Consider the following 27,569-nt stretch of genomic DNA (forward strand, 5'->3'; position numbering starts at 1 on the left):
AAACTTCCAGTAAATTCTGCTTCTCAGCAATACTAATAATTATACCAACTCAGTTACTTATTTGTTACTTGCTGCCTCAGTTACATTAGCAGCCACATTGCCTTAGATGCTCCCTTTATCTGTCTTTCCAGTAATTATATTTTGGCTCTTACCTTCATTTATGTCACACCTTATCTTTGACCTATATTACCTACAACTGTATTTCAGCTGTTACTTTGAATTAGCTATTTTGCATATTACCCTGAGCTATTACGTGAATGTACCTGAAAAATTACCTTGAGTTTTATCTTAACTGTTACCTGACATGAGAGACGTTGCAGTCAGTGCTGGTGAGACTGCAACAACACAGACCGATAGGCACAGTGTGACGACAGCTGTTTTCTTCATTTTCAGGTTACCTGAAGAAAATTTTTTAATGGATATAATTTAACCTTTCTTTGTAGCAAATTCTGCTACAAATACTTTTACTACTACTGCTGCTGCTGCTGTTACTACTACTACTACTACTAGTATTACTACTACTACTACTACTGCTTTTTTTAATTTAAAAAAAATAACCTCCATCCACTAGGGAAAAATATTGTCAAGATAAAAACCAACCTTCTTAATACAGTACACCATTTGGCGTTGTAAAGTGAAGGTTAACACTAACCCTCATATTACAATCCATTGGCCCCCAAGTACACCAACGGCTGTTGTTACCAACCATCTGCTACTACTTTTATCACTTTATTTCATACTTATTAATGTTACAGTGTTAATAAAGACATTAAACTATTAGAGTCAATGGTCTATGCGACTCTCGACCACAGTAGCTTTGTAATCTATACCCAACAGAAAGACAGGCCTGGGGGCTGATAATCTTGTGCCCCTGAGACACAGGAGAGCAGACCTCACGAGGGAGAATGACAGTCAACATCTCATCCAGGCCATAACAGAACTCTGCGGTTGATGCTACTTCTCAGAAAGGACATCTGCCAGTCTCGAATAGAATCTCATTGACTCTGGCCCCATCCCACCTGATATTTTGAACACAAGGGGAGTGAATCGACCATGGTCCACATTTTGGATCCTTTCTTGATAGTTTCTGTTTTTTTCTTGTTCATTCCTTTTGTGTGCAGCTACGAGAGACACTTCACGATGATGTGCTGCCATGGGATCAAATATCCGGATGTCAAAGAATGCCCTCTGCCCACGTGTCCAGAAACCTCGAGAACTGACATCCACTCTTGCATCATTTGATATGTTTGCTGTTCTGTGCGTGAAGTGCTCGCCGTCTAAGGGTAGCAGAGCTGGCTCAAAGGTAACATCATGGCATATTTCCTGCAGCATTTAAGCAGTGAGGTCGGGTACTTCATCGTGTCGGATGCAAACAAAGCCTCCCTTCCTGCAAACCATTGCATGGTTTGCATCAAAAGCAGTGCCACAGGCACTGTGTTGAGGTAGGTTCACTATTGGTCACCCATATCTCAAGGCTATGGCATCAATAAATTGTTGTTTGTTGAAGTGAAAGCCTTTTGCCTTGAGAAGCAGAGTTGTCAGCCAGTTCAATGCCGCACCCTCTTGTGCAGTTTCAACTCTTCCGCACTGGTCTGGTGTTAAATGTTCGGTTATGTGCTGCAGCTGGTCCTTTTGTATTGCTTCTCTCTCCTTACTTCTTTGTGTTTTTATGTCTTTCTGCCTCTGTTGGTCGATTTCACTTGTCTCAACCTGGGCACAGGTCTTCTGTGACAAGGATTCAGTGAGCCTGAGTGAATTTATATGTTCGTAGCTTGTCAGGGCTGCTGGATTTTCAATGGCAAGGCTTCCCATCCTGGGTGGTGGTGCTAGAAGGTCCCTCTCGTCTGGTGCGGAGTTGTGGCCATTGGTCAGTGATGGGAGGAATGAATCCCTAATAGCATCCTCCAGTGGGTGCAGCAGGAACTCGATGTCTGGTACGGTCCACATTACGAACTTCCACTTGTGCTTTACGCAACATGCAAATGCACTGTATGCTGCATGGGGTTCTGTTTTTGTGTGACTGGATAATACATGAATTTCTTCTACCCATGTCTTAGCCTTATCACTCACATATTGCTATTTGAATTCCTTAGTTCCAATCACAGCACCTAGATGCCTCTGACCTGCCTTAGTCACTATCACATTTGTGCCTCTGAAGGCCTCCTATACATCTTGATAGTAAGCTGGTTTCATGATCAAAATGGACTTCCCTGCATTAGGGCACTAGCCTGTTTCAGGACCATAGGATGTTACAAGATCCCACCATTCCCTCACATCCTCCACGTTGCCAGCACCCATGAGATCATCTGGATAGGCTACTTGTTTTACATTGGTGGCCTCGTATTTGATCTGTTGTTGCAGCACTGTCATACCCAGGGCGTACATAGCCATGGCAACAGGGTCCCCCTGAGTAGTTCCTTCTGTGGGCTGGATTACACCAACATCGTGAGCAGCTGTCTTACCCACAATGTAGAGGTCTGCTGGTTCTTTGTAGGTGTTTTCCACATATTGGGAACATGCTGAGCATTTAACCTTGATGTTGTGCAGCACTGCCTCCCGGTTGATGGAATTAAATTTGTTTGAGGCATCAATTGATAATACTGCCTGACAGTTCTCGGGCGGGTCTTGTTGAGGAAGAGATGTGGTATCAGTGCAAAGACCTTAAGAGGGAATGAGGCAATGGGTGAGCTATTTTTGTAATTGGCTACTAGGCGAGTGATTTCCTGGATCATGTCAGGTGTAGCATTGCATTTGGGAGGTTCGAAAAGGTTGCTGAATGACCATCCAACAATTTCATTCTATGTGGTGTTCACCCAGGTTACTGCATTTTTTCTGGATTTGCCCATCCAGTATGTGGGATAATCCTCTCGCACGGACCTGAGAGGCTGTTCTGCTTCCTCGTTGTTTGTGTCACTACCGGTCTGGGAACGTATAATACCTGAATGATTCACTCTTTCAAGCACTCCTCATTGGTGGTCTTCATCCTGAGTTTCATTTCGATCATAAGCCTCCTGATGCTCTTCATCCCTAACTTCACTAATATTCACTTGCCATGGTGATTTAACCCACCCTGCACCTCCATATCTCTTGCATCTTGGCGTTCATTCCTATCCCTCGCTTCACCACGGGGTCTTTCACCACCACGCGTGTCCACATGTCAGTGACCGCCTCATCAATTTCCACATCACCAATCTGTCTCCTGCCAGGTTGGAAGCGGTCAAGTGCCGCTTCTGGTAGGCTGTGATTCCCCAACACATTCATACAGAAAGGTCCCAGCCTACAGTATGTACATGGTGACCTGTTTGTTGCACATGAGCACCTGATACACTTATGCTGCCTACTGGAGCACTGACAAAAATACTGTGGCATGGCCATGGTGTTAACAATGCTGCCTACTGCAGCACTGACAACAATACTGTGGCATAGCCATGGTGTTAACCCATTAAGCGTGGGCATGTCGGAGGCGGTCCATGCACCTCATGCCGGGGATATTCGCGCTCCAACTGACTTTTTAAAAATATTTGCCAAAAATCAGTTATTAGACCTAGAGTATTATAATTACAAATGCCTATGGCACATACATTCAGCTTTCTCCTGGGATGTTTTTTGAGCTTTCGCCTACTACCATAGGACTTATGGAGACTTCTGAAGTTGGGTAACGAAGTCTCCACTTTACACTTCCCGACTCCCCGTAATATGATTACCACAGCCTGATATTATCACTAGAAACACTATTCTATGATTTTCAAGTACTGTAGCTTGGAATCCATACACCAAAAAAAAAAAAAAACTGAAAACAATGTAAATTACGAGCACGTACCAGCTTCCCACGAGCATTTGTTCCCCGCTGATATTCTGTGATTTATTATTCATGAACACACTCACACTTCATATTCCTAGTACTTTGTCACACTTATATATAAATATATATACAGTATTTATCCATAAGTTTCCTTCAGTAATAGTAGTTTATTTTCACTCCAGGCATTAACTTTCTCGTTCAGTACACTAGCGTAGAAAGTAAAGCTTTCACTGTCATTACCCCAAGTATTTGTACTCATATTCCTATATTAGTAATTATTTACATTTCTATTTTAATTGTGCTATGTTATACACTGTCACTTCCAATAACTAAGGGCTCCTTTCCCTTGGAGCCAGGATGAACTTGGGACACTGAAGCTCTCGTAGTTTATCACCATTTCCTCCCCTGGCTTATCACACGATTCACCAGAAAGATTGTAGTCACTGTCCATTATTATCATGGATAAATTAACCAGCTCACGCTCCACAGCAGAGTCACTTAGTCCTTTACCCATTTCCACACGAGGTTTAGTAAGGGTAGAGGTCACATGGCCCTCTAGAAGCGGCGGAAATGGAGGGGAGCGATTGCTACGTGCTTTCATCTCAAGAGACAACATTGATCTGAATGACGAGGCGGATATGGGGCCGCTAAGGGTTGACAACGTCAGCGAGGTGACAGCTGGTAATTTATATGCTGTGAAATGATTGGCAGGAAATTAGGTAGTTCCAGGTGAATGTAAATAGCACTTAGGCTTCTTTCCTTTCTTATATATATATTTTTATTATAAGAACAGGTCAGACAGCATATTTCAAGGGGAAATAAACAGGGAAAATTAGCGAACGAGTGCACATGGGGTGTTGCCAGGTGATAATTAGCCAATTCCAGGTGTATGGCACTATCAATTACCTTTTTTCTTTTATATATATATAATTATACATAAGAATAAGGCATAGGGCTCATTCCAATGGATGAAATGAGTGGAAAAATCCAGGCAAGATTTGCCTAGCGTGGCGCAGCTGGGGCAGGCGGGAGGAGAGGGTAATGGAGGAGAGGTAGGGAGGGGAGTCAAGAACAGGGAGAAATGGCTAAATTGTCAACTGTGAATGGGTGTACAGATGACAATAGCAGCACTGACTATTGTTAGACACGGTCAGTACTGACAGATGATACAAGCAACCACTTCAATGCCTGGGCGAATTCAAAATAACATAGAATCGCAAAAGTGACGCCCCGCGGTATGATCCGTTGCACCCGAGCGTCACGAAAGTGACGGCCCGCATCGTTAATAAAGTTTTTATTCTGTGGTATAGTATTAATGATAACAGTAATAATTAGGTCTACTTTTTGTAGTATTTTAAATGAAAATTAAATTTAATGTTACTAGAACTGCTGTTTTACTATTTGATTCTTAAATATTTATATTTGATATAGTGTAAATGGAAAAATGAGCTTGTTTTACTTCTATTTGTGTTAAATAATATAATGAAGTTATGAAGCAGTTTGTTCTTTTTCTCTTGTTTTGGATATCATTTTTTTTTTATGTGCTTGACTCTGGGCATAGGTTTCACAGCCTGCTCCCAAGGCCCAGTGGTCCTCCTACATGTCATACACCTCTACATGTCACCATTTAATATCTAATTACTGTAGTCTGTCTTATACTAATAATCGACTGGACTGATACTGTTATGTATTCAAAGTTTGAGAGAAGACAAACAATGCTTCTTTGTTTAAGGGTTAAATGGCTGGCCAATGGTTGTGGTGCAATATTGTGGGGCCTTGTTTATTGGTAATGGGTCTTCAGGAGTTACGGTGTTGGGGTGAGAGTGGTTTGTGGCGTAGCGGCAGTGTGTGTGTGTGTGTGTGTGTGTGTGTGTGTGTGTGTGTGTTGTTTATTGATATTGGGTCTTCAGACGTTACGGTATAAGGGTGAGACTGGTGGGATGCGTGGTGTTGGGACAGTGGGTGTGTGTGTGTGTGTGTGTGTGTGTGTGTGTGTGTGTGTGTGTGTGTGTTGTTTATTGATACTGGGTCTCCAGACGTTATGGTATAAGGGTGAGAGTGGTGGGATGCGTGTTGTTGGGACAGTGTGTGTGTGTGTGTGTGTGTGTGTGTGTGTGTGTGTGTGTTGTGACAGGTGATGTGTGATGTGTGGTTGTGGTGTGTTGTGGGGGTATGGTAGAGGTACCTTCGTTTACCTTGGCAGATTGGCTTTAACAAGGTTTATTTATTACTGGTTTTAATATAAAAAAGTGATAGAGAATTTTGAGAGGGTTGAGAAAGTAGTTCTAGTTTGTAATTTTATGTAGTTTACATTAGCCCTATTGTATTGAAATTATATTAAAATTACTCTTGTTAGTGCTGTATATAATAATAATATATATAAAAATAAGGTACTATGATTTAATTTATTATTTAAGTAATGAAAATGATCTATCTATCTATATATTGCCAGACGCCATAATTCCGTAAGGGGTGGCCATTTGTCTTTGAGTTATTTATTTTACAGGGCGGGGCACTAACTCTCCACCAACCCACTTGTTGACACGTAGGGAGCACGTATAGTTTGGTTGTATGGTTACCACCCAGCGTTGTAAATGGTTTCTTGGCTTACAGGAAACCATTTGGCTTGTCACTCAATGTAAAACCACCTGTAACGGAAAGAAAAGGAATAAGTAGTGACAGGAAAGATGGGGGAAATAGGAAGAGAGGAGGGCAGGCATAGAAAAAGAATGATAAAGGCTAAGGAAGAAGTAAGCAGCACAGCATCAAGTGACTGGATGATGGTCGCCATCACCTACCACTAATTAAAATTATATTTATTAAATATATATTAAAAATAACGTTCTAATTATTACAGTACTACGATTTTTATTATTATATTACTGACTTATTAACTATGAATAGCTATATATAAAGAGTAGTCAGTGAGTGCGTGTCTGTATGTATGATATGTTTACATTACAGTGTTATCTAAGGTGTGTGTAAGATTCCCTGCTTAAATGTTTTTGTATGCCACACTTCTATACCACCTGGCCTTGCTGGTGGTGTGTATGTAGGAGATTGTTGTATATTTAGTGGTAATTGTTGTCATAGTTGCTGTTCGACACTGTGTTTATAAACTGTATGATTAGGTGGTGTGTTTGTTAATGATCAGTGGGTGATATTCAGTGTGCGGTAACTGTTGATGTGTTAGGGAAATGGAGTTACTGCTCCAAGGATAATGGAGTACGCAAGAGGTGTGTGACAGGCATCCCACGTCTCCTTGTTATTTGTGGGCACAGTTAATTATTGAATAATTGGCTTCAAAGAGGTACTTATTTTGTAAGTGAGGGTGGGGATACTTATATCGTGGGTGTGTGGGGCAGCACATGTGGTGGTGAGTCCCGGGTGGCTGGTCATACAATGTAATGGTGCTGACAGCAGTCGAGATAACCTCTCAGGTCAACACCTCGCTCGGTAAGAGACAGTTCCCTACACACCCAGACTACGCACCTTTCACTTACAACCAGACGAAGCACATCATTAACAACCTCAAGCACTCATCTGCCTGTGGACCAGACAACATAAGCAACATTCATCTTAAACACCTAGGACCACAAGGCATACAAGAACTCACCAACATATCAAACTACAGCTACTCACACAACATATACCCAACATCTGGAAGCATGGCAATATCATCACTATCCCTAAACCCAACAAAGACCCCACCCTACCCTCCTCACATCGCCCCATCACACTCCTCTGCACCCCCTCTAAAGTCACTGAACGACTGGTACTACAACTAGTCACACCTCACATTTCCCTAGCCCAGTCACAACATGGCTTTAGGCCACTACACTCCACAAACACCCTTCTTACAGACCTTAAACAGAGAGTTTTTGATGACATGAATTCAGCTAGGCCACCATACAGACACTAGGCATTAGCAAAGCTTTTGATGCCATCCCCTGCCACAACATCACAAACAAAATACTCAACACAAACATGCACAATAACACAAAAAGATGGCTGGCAAACTACTTAGCAGGCAGATGTGCACATGTAACATTTGCTGGTCAGTCTTTTAACATCAGAAACTTCACAAACGGCGTCCCCCAAGGATCTGTTTTGTCCCCTACACTCTTTAACCTATACATGCACGACGTACCCACACCCCACACACCACAGATACACATAGCTTCCTATGCAGATGATATAACACTTATATGTACGCACCAAAACGCAAACACAGCTGCACACATCATGCAACCTTACCTCAACACACTACACGAATGGTTCACCACAAACAGGCTCATAATAGCCCCAGCCATATCTACAGTGACTCTTCTCACAAACTGGACAGCAGAACACAGTCACGTCCTACACCTCGCCATAAACAACACCCCCCTACCACACACACACACAAAAATAATCCTTCGTGTAACATACAATACATCAATGTCATTTAAACAACACATCACAAACATTAAAAATAAAATAACACCAAGACTCAATGCTTTGAGGTCACTTGCCTATACAACATTCGGACACAATAAAGAAACCATCACCACAGTATACAAACAATACATACGTTCAGTGATGAATTATGCAAGCCCTGCCTGGGCTTCTAACCTCACCAAAACACACTACAACACTCTACAGACCATACAGAACAAGGTCCTAAAAATGATCACAGGCTGCACAGCTACTACACCCACAGACCACCTACATCAAGAAACCAAAGTCCTCAAGGTCAAGGATCACCTAGACATGAGAGGCACTCAGTTTCTTGCTGCAGCCTCCACACACCCACAACATCCACAACAGTACATGGCAGCACATCCACCCACACCAAGGAACATCAAAACAACACCCAGCACACGATACCATACACAAATACTGTCATCTCACCCCCCTCGCCCACCTCAGACCAGCTTCCAGAAACATATCCACACTCAGATCACTCTCTGCTCCATTCAGTCACTTAAAGACAACACACAGCTGCTTGCACGGCCTCCTGACATCCACCCTTCTGAATCCTATCTTCCTCGTGAGGACAGGGTCCACCTGGCCAGGCTGATATGTGGGCACCATCCAGCCCTTTTAAGCTACCAGAAGAGGATGGATGACTCCGTTGCTGATGCCTGTTCAGGATGCAACACAGCACCCCATACTATTAAACACATTATGGAAGACTGCATTGCACACAATCACCTATGCCAGCAACACAACATACACTCTTTGAGAGGTCTGTGGGAAGGCCCGGTCTCGGCCGTGGCCTTCCTAAGGGACTCGGGGCTGTTTGGCCACACTGCCTAGGGAACAACTACTACTACTACTACACCTCACTCGCTCAACGTCTACACACACACACACACACACACACACACACACAAACATCACATTTACTTCCCCACTCACACCGTAATTTTAACACTTTTTCACATTTTCCAGGCTTTATACAGCTGATATTTAAGATTTTCTTTCACATATGAATCGATGTCCACTTTATAACTACAACTACAATTACTACTACTACTACTACTACTACTATAACTACTACTATTACTACTACTATAAGTACTACTACTACTACTTTTTCTTTTATCTTTTTTAAATCACCTCCATCCACTGGGGAATTATACTGTGAAGATCAGAACCAACCTTCCTAATACAGTTCACCATTTGGAGTTGTAATGGGAAGACTAACACTAACCCTCATATTACAGGCCTTTGGCCCCAAGCACGTCATTAGCATTTATTAATATTACAGTTTTAACAAAGACATTAGTCTATTGGAGTCACTGGTCTATGCAACTCTCAACCACAGTGGCTTCGTAATCCATACCGGCCAGAGAGACAGGCCTGAGGGCTGATGATCTTGTGCCCCTGAGACATAGGAGTGCAGACCGCACGAGGGAGAATGACAGTCGACATCTCATCCAGGCCATAACAGAACTCTGTGATGGACGTTTCTTCTCTGAAAGAACCACTGCCAGTCATGAGTAGAATCTCACCGCCTTTGGACCCATCCCACCCGATGTTGTGAACACAAGGGAAGGGAATTGACTGTGGTCAACATGCTGGATCCTTTCTTGATGGTTTCTGTTTTTTCTTGTTCATTCCTATTGTGTGCAGGTTCGAGGGACAATTCACGATGACATGCTGCCATGGGATCAAATATCATGATGTCGAAGAATGCCCTCTGCCCACTTGTTCAGAAACTTCGAGCACTGACATCTACTCTTGCGTCATTTGATGTGTTTGCTGTTCTGTGGGTGAAGTGCTCGCCGTCTAGAGGTAGCAGAGCTGGCTCAATCGTACCATCATGGCATATTTCCTGCAGCATTTTGGCAGTGAGGTCGCATACTTCATCTTGTCGGATGCAAAGCCTCCCTTCATGCAAGCCATTGCATGGTTTGCATTAATAGCAGTGCAACAGGTAGGTTCTCTATTGGCTACCTGTATCTCAAGGCTATGGCATCAATAAATTCTTGTTTATTGCAGTGGAAGCCTATTGCCTTGAGAGGCAGGGTTATCAGCCAGTTCAATGCCCCAAAATCCTGTGCAGTTTCAATTTCCTGCACTGAACTGGTGTTAAATGTTCGGTTATGCGCTGCAGCTGGTTCTTTTGCCTTGCTTCTAGCTCCTTACTTATCTGTGCTTTTATGTCTTTCTGCCTTTGGAGGTTGGTTTCTCTCGACTCAACGTGGGCACAAGGATTCGGTGAGCCTGAGTGAATTTCTGTGTTCGTAGTTTGTCACGGCTGCAGGATTTATAATGCCAAGGTCTCCTATCCTGGGTGGTAGTGCTAGAAGGTCCCTTTCTTCTGGTGTGGGGATATGGCCATTGGTCAGAGCTGGGAAGAATTAATCCTTATAGCATCCTTCAATGGTTGTAGCAGCAACTAGATGTCTTGTATCGTCCTCATCACGAAGGTCCACTTGTGGTTTACACCATACATAAATGCACTGTATGCTGCATGGGATTCTGTTTTTGTGTGGCTGGATAGTACATAAATTTCGTCTACCCTTGTCTTTACCTAATCATTCACATATTGCTCTTTGAATTCCTTAGTTTCAATCACAGCACCTACATGCCTCTGACCTTCCTTAGTCACTACCACATTTGTGCCTCTGAAGGCCTCCTGTGTATCTTGACAGTAAGCTGGTTTCACGATCAAGATAGACTTACTTGGATTAAGGCAGTAACCTATTTCATGACCATGGGATTATGCTAGGTCCCACCCTTTCCTTACATCCTCCACCCTCCCGGCACCTGCGAGGTCATCTGCATGGGCTACTTGTTTTACATTGTTGGCCTCATATTTGATATGTTGTTGCAGCACTGTCATAGCCAGGGCGTACATAGCCATGCCAACAGGGTCCCCCTGGATAGTTCCTTCTGTGGGCCTGGATTACACCGATATTGTGATTAGCTGTCTTACCCATAATGTAGAAGTCTGTTTTTTCTTTTTAGGCATTTTCCACATACTGGCAAATGCTGGGTATTGAACCTTGATGTCATGCAGCATTGCCTCTCAGTTGATGGAATTAAATGCATTTGAGGCATCAACTAATAATACTGCCTGACAGTCATCTTCCTCGTATATTTTCCTCAGGGGGTGAACTGCTACCTCACATCCTGTCTTGTGCCCTGCACATACTTGGAGGTTACCAACTGCCTGCTTCACATCATGTTTCAGCACCTCCATGATGTATTTTCTTATAATTCGTCTTAAGACCTCACCAACCCCGATGGGCCTACAACCAGGATTCTTGTTAAGGAGAATTAGTCTGCAAGCCGTCAGTGCTTTGATGTTGTTGCCCTGATGTGAAGCCAGCTTCCTCGCCAGTGATGTGACGGTGTTACACAGGTCTGTTGCTTCCTCCCCAAACTTGATGTTACTGAGGATTATCCATCAAGATTTTCATCTAGGCCTGACGGTCCTGCCCCTCCCTGTCTGTGGATTACCTTCCTCCACACCATGTCTCCAGTTATCCTGTCATATATGATAGGGTTGGGTGGAGTGTAGTTCCCATCAAGCTGCTGCTGCTACTACTACTACTACCACTACTACTACTATTACTGCTACTACTACTACTACTACTACTACTACTACTACCACCACCACCACCACTACAACAGCTGCTGATATTACTACAACTACTACTACTGTAACTACTACTATTGCCACTATTACTACTACTACTGTAACAAGTACTGATTTAACCAGCACTGGCTTGGTGACACTATACATTGGCCAGAGATTCGAATGCATAGGTTATGCTGCTTTCTACACTGGTAACTAAGTCAGTTATATCTTGTAGTGGCAGATGTGATGGAGGTTGTTTGTTTAAGGAAAGTTAGTGTTATTTTATCTGAATACAATATTGTTGTTGTAAAGCTGTCAGTTGGAGATATTAGTATTCTTCATGTTAACCCTTAACCGCCAGGGGTTCCTGGCCACCACACACTCCTCCCTACAGGGGATTTCCGAGATTTTGAAAAAAAAAAAATACCCTCAATTCAAACCCTAATATCTGCCATAACTATAACAGTTAGAGAATCAAGTGAAAGCTCATAAGAATCAACAACTCTTCGTCTTTCCAGTGATGGTATCCCGAGGTCTCTCGGCGGTCCCGTCGATGAGTAAGGATGAGCTGAGGACGAGTGGTTGTTCACGTTTTACCGGAAAGCTCCGACCACGAACCATTGGCCGTGGCGTTGGCCTCGGTGGGTAGCGTAGACAGCACTGACTGGAGTGGTGATTATAACACTGCCCATGCGTCCTTGGATGGAATGCAGATATTCCACTCATTTTCTATTTCTCCTTACTTACAGTTGTAAGAATGAGTCATCACCCTGTCCATGTGGCTCCCCCAAAGGTTTGTCATAAAAGACTTTGTAGTTACTTGTAGTGGAGTTATATATATATTAGACTTGTGGACGAGCGGTTGTTATATTTGAGTAGCTTCGTGAGTAGATAATCTTCTTTCCCATTTGTCATGTAGTGACAGGAGAGGTAAAGAATAGTATGGGACTATTTTTATTTGTCTTGGAAATATTAACAAGTCTCTCACACAGAGCGAAGTATAAAGTAGAGTCCCGCTAGGTATCTCTCTGTCTCGCCCTCTCTGTCTCTCTCTCAAGTTGCTAAGCCCTTCTCCCTGCGACCTGTCTGTTCTATCGCTAGCTTCCTTCTGACTTCTCTTTTCTAAATTCTGGTGAAACAGGAGACGTATCAAGTGTGTTCCTTGTGATTGGAAAGTTCTAGAAGCCTGTGTGTGAGTATGTGTGTATGTGTGTGTATCGTCACTAGGCACTGTTGTGTGCCTATAAAGCATTCCTTGAGTTAAGAGTGTGTAAGCATGTTTAGCATTGCTCAATTCTTGCAGACACAGTACCTTCTCATCATCTGACTCCCTGCTTCTATCTGTCTCTCTATCTATCTATTTATCTATCTATCTATTATGATTTGTAATTATAATATGGAGTCCTAATATATGCTCGGTCACGCGAAAATGTCGTACCATCGACAGTTAATAGTCATAACATATTATACATATTATATACACATTATAATGAACTTACAAGCTAATTAAGTGAAATATATAATATTGTAAAAGTAACATAATTGTATGAATATTGTATACATATAATATTCATAGTAAATAGCAATTATCCAGTAATATTACATTTTAAACAAGTTGTATACATTTTGTGAGATGTGTATGTATAACAGACATACGCATATAATTGTGCAATGGTAATACTGCTAGGTTATACATTACATATTGAGTTATTACTTTAGTAACGTCTAATATTTCACCTAACTTGTATGATGATACTGGTAATACAGAATTGTGCTATAGTTGTATGACTTATAATATTGTAGTAGCATTGTGGTAATACATAACTGTAATATTTTATGAATTGTTACAAAATATTGTGGTAATGCATAATTGTGTTGGCCTTATAATTGTAGTTACATTTTGTTGATGCAACTGTTACATAAGTGTCTTGGTCTTATAATTGTAGTTAAAGTTACATAAAAGTTACATCTTGTTAATGCAACTGTTAGTGTAACATAATGCAATCGTTTGCCGTTACATAATTGTTACATATCGTCTGTAGTTACATAATTGTAGTTAAAGTTACATAAAAGTTATATCTTGTTAATGCAACTGTTACATAAATGGTACATATTGTTTGTAGTTACATAATTGTAGTTAAAGTTACATAAAAGTTACATCTTGTTAATGCAACTGTTACATAATTGGCAAAGTGTAACATAATGCAATCGTTTGTCGTTACATAATTGTTACATATCGTTTGTAGTTACATAATTGTAGCAAGTGTAACATAATGCAATCGTTTGTCGTTACATAATTGTAATAATTGCAGTCCTGACATAATCCGGTCATGCTGCGGTCGATGATAGTGATGATGTGTCATGCCACTTGCTTGTGGAGACAACAATTTGCTTTTTTGTTTGTAGTTTATGTGGTTTTTTGGCATATGTAGTAACACTTACACTTATTTTCATTTGTTTGTTATGTGATCTTACTCTATTTCTCTCTTTTTTCTTTCTTACTTTTTCTTTCTTTTTTTTTTTGTATTGATTTTCTATAATTTGATTTTCTTCGCTTGTGTACGCTTTTTCTATGTTGTTCATGGTTGCATAATTACTGGCTAATTTCCTTGGGATACTTTTTTAAAGTTTAGTTTATATTGCACAGGTATTACTGAAAATTATATTATATAGTCCCATATTTTGTTACTTTATATAAAAAATATATATACACTATATACAGTATTAACTATATACACTGACTTGTTCTTCACTTGTACATATCGTGGCCAGTATATGTGTCAGCACTGTGTGGAAATCATTGTCTTCACGATTGTGTTGAAGATGTTCACTCTTGCTAACGTCATTTGTGTTGGCCATTTTTTTTTTCTCTAGTTTGCCTTGTAGCTTAATTTATATGTTTCCACTAGGTAGTTTTAATTAATAAATGTTTAATACAGTTCTTTTGATCGCTCACTGAGTAACTGTGATGGTATATTTTCTTTATTACTTTGTAGATATAATAATGTATAGCTGTATGTATGAAACACGTATTTTGTGTAGGTATAAATGGTAACACTCGTTGGTAGTAAATAAATGTTATAATAAATGAATGAATATATACAGTGTAGATATTTATTGTTGGTGATTATTTAGTGTTTGAATTATGCAGATAACTGAAGTAAGTATGTGTATTTAAGCTGTAACTATACAACACGTCTTATATGTTTGTGCAGAAGCTTATTGTCTATCACTGTGTATTGTATAAATGAAGTAACTATGTAACTCACTAATTTTTACCGTGGTGGGAATGGTGTTAGTGATGGTGCAGGTGGTGAGTTGACTGACGTGGCGTCTTTTCAGCAAGCACGCATGATGACGTCGACTTCCCACACTGGTAGCTGTGGTGAGTGAATGAGTAGTGATGAGTAACTTGAGTGAAGACGAGTGAGTAAGATGAGTTGTGAATATGGACTTGGTATTTGCTTCGTCGTCTTGACCTCTTGACTCCTGCGTCAGCGTCGGGGGTTGGGTGGATGTAGCAGAGAGAGGAGGGTGAGGTCTGGTGGTTATGAGTCATGTCTCACTCTTCGTTTGTTTGTTCCGTTTTTCTTCCGCGAGGTATTCGTGGTCCTTTTTTCTTGTGATTTACTCGTTGTAGGATGAAGACTGCCGCTACTTGTAGGTGCGTGTAGAAGATTATACAGACGACTCGTAGAGTTGTTACTTGTAGTTGATTGTAGATGGTTGTAGTTTGTTGGTTCGTCGTAGAAATTTCAAGATTGTTTGTATCAGTACTTTGTTAAACTACTGGCAAGACGTCGTGTGATCACTTCTACATCAGCATGATGATCGTGGAGACGGAGGGGGCTGGTTGGAGAGAATACTGTCAGGAGCTGGTTGTAAGTTGTTGGTTGTGAGAGGTATTTTTTTGTTTTCAATCTTGATATTTTGTAGGAATTCACTGTTGATTCGTAGACGAGGTTCGTATACGTTCGCTGCCACCAAATGTCATAAAAGACTTTGTAGTTACTTGTGGTGGAGTTATATATATATTAGACTTGTGGACGAGCGGTTGTTATACTTGAGTAGCTTCGTGAGTAGATAATCTTCTTTCCCATTTGTCATGTAGTGACAGGAGAGGTAAAGAATAGTATGGGACTATTTTTATTTGTCTTGGAAATATTAACAAGTCTCTCACACAGAGCGAAGTATAGAGTCCCACTAGCTATCTCTCTGTCTCGCTCTCTCTGTCTCTCTCTCAAGTTGCTAAGCCCTTCTCCCTGCGACCTGTCTGTTCTATCGCTAGCTTCCTTCTGACTTCTCTTTTCTAAATTCTGGTGAAACAGGAGATGTATCACGTGTGTTCCTTGTGACTGGAAAGTTCTAGAAGCCTGTGTGTGAGTATGTGTGTATGTGTGTGTATGGTCACTAGGTGCTGTCGTGTGCCTATAAAGCATTCCTTGAGTTAAGAGTGTGTAAGCATGTTTAGCATTGCTCGATTCTTGCAGACACAGTACCTTCTCATCATCTGACTCCCTGCTTCTATCTGTCTCTCTATCTATCTATTTATTTATCTATCTATTATGATTTGTAATTATAATATGGAGTCCTAATAGGTTTACTGCCCGTTCCATCATGCCACTATGCCCCATATGTGTGGGAAAGGAAATATCTTTTCATTTTTTTGTACTCAAATCTTTCGTAAATAATAATATATTCCCTTTACGAACACACTTAGAGTTGCACTTTACACTACTTTTACAGGTAATTACACTTTGACGAGTAAATGCTGTTACCAGTATCCAATAAACAGTATCAATTTCTGTATTTCACTTGTAGAAATAATTATAAAACAAGTATCGTAGCACATACTATAAATCACTTATATGCACTTGTACAACTTATTATAAAAGACTTGTATCGTAGCTCTTACTATGAATCACTTATAATATCACACATTTCACTCATTTATGAAAATACACAAAATTGTGTATTCCTGTGCACTACTTACACTTCCCACACACCTGCTCATTAATCACGCTTGGAGTGTTACTCTGAGAAACATGTAGGGCATACAGGGACCTTGCACCCTGCACAATTGTATGAGGTCTCTTTTCGTGCTGGGGGACTGCGTTTGGTTGTGGAACAGTTATGGCATCGCCTGTATGCCAGACATCCTGCTGTGATTCTGTCAGTCTCCACCAGCTTGTGCCACCAGAAATATTCAGCACAGCTGAGCCTGTTCACTGGAGCTGCTATCCCCCACCTAGCACCTGTCACCTGAAGAACTGGATATTGCTCAAGGAGTTCATGTGCCAGCTCTCTCTCAAACTCTCATAGAGAGAGAGGTTTCCTGACAAGCTCCTTGTTCAGTATGAAGCTGTTCAGGATGGCGATATCAAGAAGGTGTAAGAACATCTTGTACCTCCTGCAGGACTTATGCAGGCAATCAGCCTCACCAATTTGCATGTCCAATTTATCAACCAGCCGCATGTTGATGTTGTAATCGTTAAATGCATCTGGCATTATCACAGGTTCCACGATCCTATAGTCTGTTTTCCCAGTTTCTTCCAACACACCCTTATGAACTGTAGACAACATGTTAACCTGTCTCTTGTCATGCCAGAAAACATGTTCCCACATTTCTTAGTCAGAAGAGCTCCTTTCTCAGTATTTGCCGGAAATACTGGGAATTTCTTTCCGTTGGCCATAACAGTTCCACAGGACCCAGTACCATGGTCAAGGAAATTCTTGTTCAACACCGGGGCTGTGGAATAATTGTCGGTATAAAGGATGTGGTGCCTGTTCAAATACCTTTCCATCAGCACTTTCACTACTGATGCAGAGAATTTCTGTATTGCACTTGTAGAAATCGCTAGTATATCAAATGTTGCCAAATATACTATCACATCTAGCACATATCCAGTTTTACATTCACAAAGCCCAAAGAATTTGAGGCCAAATCTGTGACGTTTTGACGGCTTTTACTGAATAAATGGCAGCCTGCCCCTGAATAACAGCAGCAACTTGTCAATAACCACTTTCCGGATTTTTTTTTTTTCTTAATGTGAGGAAGAAGGAACCAAAGGCAACGAGCCTGCAAAACTATTCCTTCCAAGAGAAAAACAAAATATAAGAGAGAGCCAAATTCAAGATCCAATCATTTCCAGATGCCTGGACACACTGCGTTCGAAAAATTGGAGATCATAGGAAGTAGGAAATACAGACAGAGGGAGACAGTTCCAGTCTTGACCTGTTGCATAAATGAAGGACTGGGAGTAACGGTTTACTCTTGCATTAGAGAGTTGGACAGAAAAGGGATGAGAGTTTGCTGCTGGACGGGTGCCACGCGCCTGTCGTAGGGGTGGAGGAATGCATCCAGACAGTTCAGAGGAGCAGTGACCATTGAAGTAGCGATAGAAAAGAGATAAAGATGCAACAGTGCGGTGAAGAGACAAAGGATGAAGGGAGTCAGTAAGAGGAGGAGAGTTAATGACGTGAAAAGCCTTTGACTCCACCCTATTAAGAAGAGCTGTATGTGGGGAGCCTCCCCACACATGAGCTGTACTATACACAGGGTCGGATAAAACCCCTGTATAGAGTCAACAATTGTGAAGGGGTAAAGAAGGAATGGAGTCGGCTTAGCACACCCAATCTCTTGGAAGCAGATTTTACAAAAGATGTAATATGATCTTTCCAAGACAAGTCTCGAGTAAATGAAACCCCAAGCATGTTCAAGGATGATGCAGGATTAAGCTGAATATTATCAAACATTAGTGGGTATACCTGTGGAAGATTTTGTCGGGTTGATAGGTGCAAAAACTGAGTCTTTGATGCATGAAAAACAACAAGATTATTTTTACCCCAGTTAGAGATATAAGCCAAGTCAGACATTAGGTGTACCATAGCCTCATCCCTTGTTTGTTGTAGTAACTGCTGAGATGGATGTTGCGGGAATCGAATGGAAAGGTGAAGGGTGGAGTCATCAGCGTATGAGTGGATAGGGATAGATGTACAGCTTAGAAGGTCATTGATGAATAAAAGGAAGAGAGTTGGTGATAGAACAGAGCCCTGAGGAACACCACTGTTAATAGATCTAGGAGAAGAACGATGGCCGTCTACAACAGCGGCTATAGAACGACCAGAAAGGAAGCTAGAGATGAAGGCACAGATAGAAGGATAGAAACCGTAAGAGGGCAGTTTGGAAATTAAGGATTTATGCCAGACTCGATCGAAAGCCTTAGAGATGTCAAGTGCAATGGCAAAGCTTTCGCCTAAGTCCCGAAAGGAGGATGACCAGGAGTCTGAAAGGTAGGTGAGAAGATCGCCGGTGGAACGTCCCTGACGGAAACCATACTGATGATCAGAATGAAGGTTGTGATAAGAAAGATGCTTTAAAATTTTTCTATTACGAACAAACTCAAAAACTTTTGAGACACAGGATGTTAAAGCAATTGGACGATAGTTAGAGGGTTGGGAATGGTCACCCTTCTTTGGGACTGGCTGAATGAGAGCAAACTTCCAGCAAGAAGGAAAGGTACAAGTTGACAGACAAAGGCGAAAGAGTTTGCCTAGGCAGGGTATAAGCACAGAAGCACAGTTCTTGAGAACAACAGGAGGGACTTCATCAGGCCATATGCCTTATTAGTACTGAGGCCTGTAACAGCAGAAAATACATCAGCTGAAGAAATTTTAATGTCAGCCATGAAGAAGTCAGAGGGGGGAAGTGATGGAGGAACAGCACCGGAATCGCCTAAGGTGGAATTGGAGGAGAAAGTCTGAGCGAAGAGATCTGCTTTATCAGTAGAAGAAATAGCTACAGAGCCATCAGAGTAGAAAAGAGGAGGGAAGGATGATGAGGTAAAGTTGTTAGAAAGGTTTTTGGCAAGGTGCCAGAAGGAGCGAGAAGAATTCTAGTTAGAGAGTTGAGAGCACTTAGTATATACAGATGAAATTATTTTTAACAGAGCGAAGAACAGACTTAGCACGATTCCGGGCAGAAACGTATAAAAGATGTGATTCAGGGGTGGGTTGGCTCTGGTACCTTTTATAGGCCCTCTCCTTGTTGTGGACAGCATTAGAACAAGCGTGATTAAACCAAGGCTTTCGTGCATTAGTCAAAGGATATGAGAAAGGAATGTATGCTTCCATGCCCGAAAGAATAACCTCTGTAATGCGCAAGGCACACCCAGATGGCTCCCGGCCATGGAAGCAATAATCATTCCAGGGAAAATTAAAGAAGTACTGCCTGAGGGCCTCCCAGTCCGCAGCTCCAAAGTGCCACAGACGACGTTTCTTTGGAGGGTCCGCAGGCCATACTGGAGCGATAGGACAGGTTAAGGTGATAACGTTGTGATCGGAATGGACGGAAACCCTGGAAAATGACTCCTTGAGCATGGTAAGGATTAGTCTTATTTTCCTTAACCTGTCGTTTGGTGCAGGCCCGTAATTTCGATTGAAGTGTAGGAACCTCAGGATGGCCAGGTACCTATCACAGGCCATGTACTTGCTGAAGACAGGTGTGCCAACGAGTTCATCCACCGACCAATAGTCATGGAGCACGTTTTCTAATGTGCACCTTCAACGTGGTCATGGCGAGCCATACAAACATCTCCCCCACCTAAACAGGTATCTAATCATGCATATGCGTGCTCTCGCTGGCAGCCACATCCAGCCAATGGATGCTCATGGCCTGGTGAATTTTTATTTCATCCTCCAGGTATTGCATTATTGCAGTCATGAAAATTGCTTTGAAGAGACCGCTAATGTAGTGCTACACATTTGATATTCATATATGTGTTTAGTAGTACTGTAATTTTAAGTTAGATAGGGTGTAACCTGAATATTAGTTTATAAGTTCCTACCCTAAGTAGTAATTCATATATTAATAATTACTGCAGGGCTAACTCTATTTTTATATGTATGTATCTCTGTATCTATGCAGTGGGTGATGTAATTGTGGATGTTGAGCTATGGGAATTCCGTCTCGTGGAGTAACGAATAACATGCGCGCAGCTCTTCCCCTTGTTTGTGCGTCGTTGCCGGGCGCCGAGTTTAAACCTTAAACAGAGTAATGATGAATATACAATTCTTTCCGTAACCTAGTTGTGAAATGTTTGCTAATGAACCTGCTAGAACACAAGTATGTAAGATTAGCAGTCCAAAAGGCCTAAATAATGTCATTTGTGAGGATTTAAAGTCCCGTTTATCTTGGCCGTCACTAGATGGCATAAGCTGCTCTCAGATTCAAATTGAGATAGTGATAGAATCAGTATCTAAATTAAGTAAGGAATAAATCCCAAATTTTCCCCAATTCAATCAAAAGTCCTGGCGTCATGGGTACACTGCTAAATAAATTGGAAAGAGAATTGAAACCCACCATATTTCAAAAACACCACCTCATTTGACTTGAGCAGTGGCGTCGCTAGCTTGCCCGGTGAGTCACTCGAGCCCCTGTCATCGTATCTAATGGACGTTCGTTTAGGTGAGTAGTCCACATTTCTTCTTCCTCCCCCTCTTTTTCTTTGTTTAATCCCTACTTATTATGGACTATATGAAGTAATATTGTTGAAAGTTTAATGTAGTCACTCGAGCCCCAGTCATCGTATCTAATGGACGTTCGTTTAGTCCCCCAGACACCGGCGACGTCCATGTGAGCACGACGTTATTCCCATAGTATTGCCCGTAGACTTTTACACTTACACTTACACTACCCACGAGTTATTTTACAAACCGAAAGTAGTTGATGTGTTATTAATGATCCTATCAAGTGAACTTCTTTTTTGTAGATAAGGAACAGAAATATAAAAGTGATATGTTCTGTAACGGAAAGGAAAAATTCAAATTCATTAACTGTTCTTTTTCTTTAAAATTAGTTTATTAGAAAAAAAAATAATCAGGAGCGTGGAAGGGAACTTACTGATGGTGAGCAATAATGTGATATTTGAGTTGTACCTCGAGGCTAAACAAGCCCGAGTGATTGGGTGTTCTTGGTGATTATATTTCTTTTTTTAAATTATTCCTCGAGGCTAGACAAGCCCGAGAGATTATGTATTTCTAGTGACTATATAACATTGTTAATGATGAACTGAAAATAATACTGACTTGGTGTGGGAATCGAGAAAATTACACGAGCAGAATATATTATATGGGTGAAAGATGAACACAAATAATCATTCTTATTGATTCGAGGCTATGCCAGCCCGAACAGACAATTCATACCCGTAAAAATGTCCCTGTCTTGAGGCTATTGTTGAGCCCAAGAGTAACTGCCAAAAAGAAAGTAGAGTACAACAACTCCATACCTCGCGTGTATCAAATTGTTTCGTCTGGTAATAATGTTAGAGGAATGATCACCCAAAAACCTTGGTAACATATACAATCTTCTCTCATACTAAAAAGGGTCATGTGATTAGGAAAAAAGAAATGTTTTTTTGTGGAAATTAACAAAATTATTAAAGTAGAGTAAAATATATATTATTTTATCTTTATTAGTAGACCTAATCAAGGAAATTATGTTCTCAAGCCAAATTCACTCCCCTTCCAATTCAAGATTCCTTTGCTGAGGGAACGACAACCACCTGTGGTACCGACTAAATCTAAGCTCGGCCAAAAACTATAAACGCTACCACAATATTTTAAATATTTACTATAAACTGTTATACTAAGTCGAGTACCACTTGTATATCCATGGATGAGTTCATCAGTACCCACAACAGGTAAGAATATAAATATCACTATCATTACACTGGTGAATAGCGGTGGGATAATATTTTCATCATTACACTGGTGTCAGCCAGTGGCATAAAAATTCTTACCATTACACTAATAGTCCAGGGCCAGCGGGGAAGTTCATCCTCATGCACACCTCCACCCCCCTCATCCAGTGCCAGCACAGACGGCTCAAAACCAGCATCATTCTCCCACACAAATGTGTCAACTCTACCCACACAGAGTAGAGCCGGCTGTCTGACAGTTCCTGGATGTTTCTTTTGCGCTTGTGCCTACCCACGTGCATGCCCACAGGCAGGGGGTGGTGGGGGAGAGGGAGAGGTGTAGGAGGTGGGGGAGAAAATGGGTGGTGACTCACCTGATGCAGAACTTTCCTGGGGAGACGCTCAATGCTGCGTATCTCCACGTGGGGCCGGTGTGGGAAATAACACTCCCAGAGGGCCTGGTTGTGGAGATTCAGCCCTTGAGGTGGTTGGCTGAGGTGTTTGGGGGCGCTGGAGGACGATACGTTGGTGAGCAGGCAGCAAGAGTGTTGGGAAATGGCTCTGGGGCGTTTATTCCACAGGTGACCTCCAGGTTCACAGCCACTTTCCCGATGTCCTGGGTCATCTATCGCCTCCTCTTTGCTGAAATTGTCACTCTTGTAGGCTCTCCCTTCCTGCTGGAGAAGTCGGAGAACCTTCTCTGTCGTCAGAGAAGGAGTAGGGGTTGGAGGGCGAGAGAGTTTGCTCTTCACATGGTAGGTCTTCCTCTTCTCCGAGGATGTACTCTCACTGAGTGTACGAGAGGATACAGTGGCGTCAAGGGCATGTCCAATGGCACTATCACTTAGCCGTTTCCCTAGCACTAAAGGCTGATCTTTCAGGGGGTCAATGAGGCGGTCAGCCTTTCACATGGTGGAAGGGAATTGGACGATGACGAGGAAGAAGACATGGCTCCTCACGCTACCACTGCTGAGTACAGATTGAACCACGCAACCGCGGGATACCTGGGGGTCCTACCTACCCAGTAGGTATGATGGGAAATGGTCCCCACTCAAACAGTGGCAGGAAGGTGAGTGCGGTAAATCAAGTCAAGCAGCGGTGCTCCACACCCTGAATGCTGATGTCCATACATGTCTGCTGGTGATTAAGAGTTAATGTCTGTATTAAAAGTGGCAAGTGGAAGAAGACAACATTACAGCTATACTTCGAAAATCTTAGCAAACGAGTATATTTTAACCAGTTTTAGATTTGACTGTATTTACTTTTTAGGTGATTTTAATGCGGTCCTCTCCAGTGGTGCAGCATGGAGAAACCTTAACAACTTTATGGTGGAAAACAAATTTAACTTGCTTTGATGTTTATATGATGGACATTAATACTGTCACTTATTGCATTTAATCGTGCTTATACTAAGTGGTTTGACCATATAATTGCTACTGATAATAACTCCTCTAAAATAGCATATATTAATGTACTGCACAACATGATTGGTTCAGATTATTTACATGTTGTAGTACAAATTCCAATAAAGAATTCTAATTATTCCACACATTTTACCGCGGAGCACAAAGAGCAGAACTTTCAGTAATGAGTGACAATCCGAAGACTGATGAAACAAAATCAATAATGACTGAAACAGACAGTTATTGGAAATATAATATGAATGCATTTAAATGTAATATACTTAATGCCATAACAAAAACCATCCCTATGATATAGAGCTGGGTTATAAAAAGATTACAGTGATCTTCACTTTGATTTGGCGGACAACAAGTAAAGACAAATAAGTATAAATTTATTCATGGACAGTATCATCATGTTAAAAATTTCTATAATTCTTACAGAAAGAATGATATTTTTTGGCCAGAATATGGTAAACAAAGAAACTGAAGATTTTAGAAAAATGCAGGAGTAGAAAAGTTTTTAAATGGGAATTGTCTACTAGCTAGGGAAAAGAGATTAATGAAAGGTCTAGATCAGTTCAAGTAAAATTTTGTAACGAAGATGTGAATAGTTTCTGGAAAGAGATTAAGAAACAAAGCAATAAAATTAAATCTTCCAGAGTTATTGATGGGACATAAAAGAAGTAATTGATATCTTTAATAGGTAATTTTAAGGAACTAAGGCTTTGGTGACAGATGAAAAAAGAGTTGATTGATAGATTTAAAGTTGTATGGCCAGTGCAAAGAAATTGTCACATAATACTATCGTTGTTCAGAGTAAAGAAAAAGTTAATAAAAATGTTGAACAATGCAATGAGACATGAGGATCTTCATTCACTTCTCTTAGAACATTGCACATATGATTTTTTTAGAGAAAACTGTAGATTTTTAAAAACTGTTGTTTTAATCACATTCCAGTAGTATGATTAACAACTAACAATATAAAAATAATTACAGATTATATAAGCAGTGTAACGGACTCTTCTGATTACAGACTTGTTATGGTTTCTTCATGTCTTTTAATGATTTTAGAGTTACATATTGTAGATATTTTAGAGGAAAAAGTTAATTTTAATTGCAATCAGTTTGGTTTTAGCATGGAGATGTCCACTAGTGATGACTGTTTTATTTTTTGGGAAACTGTCAGACCTCACCTTAAGTATAATAAAAGAGTATTATGCACTTTTATGGATTTGTTAAAAGTTTTTGTTGATGTAAACAGTTTTACATTTGCGAATATTCTATTGGACAGATAACTCCCTCTTGACCATATTACACTTATAATGCACTGTCCTAGAAATCAACATGCAAAAATTCAGTGGAATGGATATAAGAGTGACTATTATGTTATAAATAAATAAGTTGGACAGGGGCGGAACTCTTTGTCCTCTGCCATTTAAACTATACATTGATCATGTCCTGAAAAAGACGTCAGACATGAAATCGATGCTGTTATAGCTTTGTGAGACTTTGCACTTTATGGGCAACTTATAAGGCCATTTTTATTTTAATAATTAAAAAATTCGAAGAATAAATGCATTTACGTGATTTGATAAAAAGTAAAAAAAAAAAAGGTGTTCGAGGCATCTAGGCGTTCAACACACAGTACCCACTCTATAGATCAGTATGCGGTGTTCAACATTACATTGTAAATAATTAGACCACTAATTTTAATTTGTCGGACAAAACAGACACCGAATTTAGACTGAATTCTTTTTATACAAAAATCAGCTTTGTTTTTAGGAAATTTAAAGATAACAACAAAACGTTGTTGTTATTGTTTGAAGCATACTGTGTGCCGGAATGTGGACTACCTGTCTGGGATATTAAAGAAACCCAAATTCTCAGATGTCTCAAATTTGAGATACCATATTTCAACTGATTAAAAAGTATTTTTGGTGCTCCCTGTTTTGTGAGTGGTCATGATGTTGTAGTGTTGTCAGCTCAGCTACTTTTAAAACATCATCTTTTATATTTTCAAACAAGGTACTTAAAAGCCTTAAAGTTGTACTTAAAAGCCTTAAAGAAGAAAAACAATATTCAGGCTAGGTGTTACTATGATAACCTTTGGCCCCAAGTCAACACAACTAGGCAACCCATTTGAAAACATTTATAGTATTGACCTGTATGGCAATGATATAGATGTATTAAAATACAGAATCTTGTGGGTTTAAAACCATGAAAAACGAAGAGGTGTAGTGTACTGTACATATTTCATGAAACGTCATAGTAGGTGATGATGTATATGATACTGCTTATTTGTTATTGCTTTTATTTATTTATTGTTTCCTGGTGCTACTATCCATAAGACGATAGAAAGGTTTTGATGATAATATTTTTGGTAATTTTTTATATATGTGTAGGTAAATGTATGTACAGTATATATTTTTTTTCAGTTTTCTAGTTTTATATCAGTACTTTGTAATTACGTTAGTAATGCATATATTTTTTTTTCAGTTTTCTAGTTTTATATCTGTACTTTGTAATTACGTTAGTAATGCATTTTAATTGGTTAATTTAACTTTGTACATATATAGTAACGACTAATTGTTCATATCCAGTGCTTACAAAATATATATATTAACCATAGAACACTCAGAGAGCGCATACTTCCACCAATGCCATTGCCGATAAAAAGGATCCGAATCCAGATCCGTGGAGATGCTGTGTGGAATACATATTGTAGGATCTGGATCCACCCTCCATCTTAATAAAATGTTCCTTGACCCATTGCCCACTCTTCCATGATTTTTTTCTTGATTTATTGAGAAGTTTTGGAGATACTGTGTTAGATACATATGATCCTGATCCGGATGCGCCCCAAAATTTAACCATTATTTTTCTTGGCCCATGGACCCCCATCCACAAACTTTCATTGTAATTCATCGAGAACATTTGGAGATACCGTGTGGACAAACAGACAGCCATAAATGAGTACATAACCTCCTTGAACTTCTTCTGTGGAGGTAATGATTGTATACAGGTATATATGTATTTGTATAAATGTGAAATGAAATTAATTATACTGAACAAAATTGAATTGAACCACTGCTGCTACTATAACCACCATTACTACAACCATTGCTGCTACTACTTAAATGACCTTATTGATGCTCATGATGAACTTTGTGAAGCAGGTCTCAAAGAGAAATTCGTGAGTGATAATGCAATGACTCCCGTAGGGCTACAGATATTCACACCCATCCTGACTACATTATCAGAAGATATTGCTAAGATTAATGAAGTACTTCCTAAAATAGTAGACATTAAAAGTGAAGTCAGTAATACTGCAGACTCAGTAAGGAAATAGAGATAGAAGTCAGTGACCTTAAGATGAAATTTTGTAAAGCCATAATGGGGTTAGCATCAAAGGATGTAACCTTAAATGAACTTGAATATATGGGAGACATGAGAATTTGTCAGACCCCTTCAGAGTTAAGTGTAATAGTGATTGATGAAAACCCTAATAAAAATCGTCATAATTATACCAAAGCAGCAACAACTCCAGCAGTTGCTGCCAAACAAGTGCGGTATGACAACTCAGCCCCACT

General features: G+C 40.5%; 1 pseudogene; it reads right to left on the minus strand.

The window, feature by feature from the left end:
- Nucleotides 1-783: 783 nt before the first annotated feature.
- On the minus strand, nucleotides 784-27,222 carry LOC145397030 (uncharacterized; annotated as a pseudogene).
- Nucleotides 27,223-27,569: the final 347 nt, after the last annotated feature.

This window comes from Coenobita brevimanus, chromosome 40, assembly GCF_032717465.1.
Source record: "Coenobita brevimanus isolate Jiangsu-jjx chromosome 40, ASM3271746v2, whole genome shotgun sequence".
NCBI lineage: Eukaryota > Metazoa > Arthropoda > Malacostraca > Decapoda > Coenobitidae > Coenobita > Coenobita brevimanus.